At 43.9% G+C, this 2,246-nt stretch overlaps 1 pseudogene; it reads right to left on the bottom strand.

Moving 5' to 3' along the window:
- Nucleotides 1-1,708: 1,708 nt before the first annotated feature.
- Nucleotides 1,709-1,910, bottom strand: LOC139241704 (U2 spliceosomal RNA; annotated as a pseudogene).
- Nucleotides 1,911-2,246: the final 336 nt, after the last annotated feature.

Here is a 2,246-nt window from a genome sequence, read left to right as displayed (position 1 = left end):
AATTTTTGGATCATGTTCTGACTTCCAGCCGACTAGAAATAAATTAAGTTATTATGTTTAAAGAAAAGGACAATAATGACACCAAGCATTACGATGCAGCGATGCAGCAATGCAGCATTCCCTGGTGGTCCAGTGATTAGGATTCGGCGCTCTCACCACCGCGGCCCTGGGTCGATTTCCGGCCAGGGAAATTGCACTTCCATCAAAATTAAAACCTTATGAGAAAGAGTTACATGCATCGCATGTGGAAAAAAAGATTCATTGATTTAAACATCATTCATTAATCCATTGTAGAAATTCAATCAATTATTTTGCCCTGAGTACGTGAGGAACTTTTATCCCGACCTCATTGTATTTGAGGAGCAAAGTCCAGCCCCGGTATCTCCTCCTGTGAAAGTAGGAAACTGCTGGAAATACACAACAGGACGGGTAGCCTTTGACAAACAATTAAACCCAGGTTACAGACTCTCTTCCTTCCCGTGCCCTTTGCGGGACACTTGTTCCCCTTTAATTTTACAGACTGACTGAGTTCACTAACCGCGGGGAGAGAGTAGGTGTCTCCGCGGCCCCACTGTGCTAACATGGAAGATAGCACGATGGTGATGTGGGGTGGTGGGTGGGGATCAGTGACATGTTTGTATAAAGGGCAGCGGAGGAGAAGGATTGACAGTTGTCAGTGAGGGACAGAAGTTGTTTAAGGTGAGCCAGCACATTCCCGATCAGCACAGAAGGCATTCACTGGTCAGCTGCCTTCTGCTGTACTTCTGGTCAGAGCGGTTTCCGCAGTGGAGCTGTTATCACGTTTGCTTTCCACGCGAAAGGATCCCGTGCAGGAAGATTATGTTTAAACTTGTTGTGGATGAACAGCCATGGGCGAGTTTATTCTCCTGTCAAAAGGGCGACAGTGGCTTCTCCCTTATTCTTTAATTGCTCTTTATTTCACTTCACGAAATTGTTCCAGAGTGTCGTCACTTAATCTTTTGTTCCGCTTTAAACACATAAAATGAGGCCGGAGGAATAACTACAGAAACCAAAGCAGAGGGATACAGACAAGAGGAAGACAGAAGGGGAAATATTGTCCCCACCCAGATCTAATATAGAAACCCCTCTGCTGCGCTCGGGGTGGCCACCCACAGCCTGGATACACTAACGTCCCAACAGCTCATTGACTGTCGGAGTGGGACCGTGCGGCGCTTCAGAAGACAGGGTCGAAAAAGCAAAGTCACTGATTCAGTCCCATGTGTTTATCTGCCTGACATCGGGAAACAGTGAGATGGGTTTTGGAGCATAGATCTGGTTATTGTGAAACAGCAAAGAAAATATTAAGTCCAGAATTAAACTCTATAACGTGTGTCCTGCTCGTTTAGTGGTTAGGCGCTCACAGAGGGAGCTCGATTTCGGAATGTGACTGAAGGACAGTCGAAAATTCAATATCTGAACTTTAATAATTGCAGGATGAAATGTTATTCCCGATCTGAATTTACACACTCTGTTTTTTCGGAAATTTAAAATGTTCATTGCTCATAAGACAGGGAGCCTGGGGCTACTTCTGTTCAATTTATTTTACAGCAAATATATTCGAATTTTTTTTTTTTTTTTGAAATTCGCAGCCAATCGTTCCAATTCTTTGTCAAATCACAAACGCCAGAGGTCACCTTGCACACGTCAAGGATCACTCTGCGCCAATGCTCTTACCCAAAAGGCCTAGAGCCACTGCACCGTTCCTGGAAGTACTGCAATACCAGGTTCGTGCCATGGAGGTGGATGGGTCTGGCCCCCCACACACCTCCTATTTCCAAAAAAGCAAGCATATACCTTCCTGATCCAGGGAGAACCACCTTGGGGTTATGGTGGTTACTCCCCTGTCAGGTCAGTTACGCATGATCTTAGCCAAAAGGCCGAGCCGGGGACATTTCATGTGTGAGGCAAACGTGATTACCGCTACACTACAGAAACCTTTGCCTCACCCAGTGCCCTGGTTCATCATTTGTACCAAAATTAACCCCAATGAGATAGGGATAAAAATTCCTCACATGCTCAGGGCAAAATAAATGGTTGAAGTTTTACAAAAGAATTTCATAAATTCTAATAATTTCATAGAATATAATAATATTTAAATCAATAATTCTTATTTGTTATACATGATTTGCATAATAGATGAATTCTTGTTTTTGTAAGGTTTTGAATTGAAAGTGCAACTTCCCAGGTTGGGAATCAAACCCAGGACAGAGCGGTGAAATCACCAA

Source organism: Pristiophorus japonicus, unplaced genomic scaffold (assembly GCF_044704955.1).
Source record: "Pristiophorus japonicus isolate sPriJap1 unplaced genomic scaffold, sPriJap1.hap1 HAP1_SCAFFOLD_113, whole genome shotgun sequence".
Lineage (NCBI taxonomy): Eukaryota > Metazoa > Chordata > Chondrichthyes > Pristiophoridae > Pristiophorus > Pristiophorus japonicus.
Note: the sequence above shows the minus strand (reverse complement) of the source record. Positions and strands in the feature narration are given on the sequence as shown.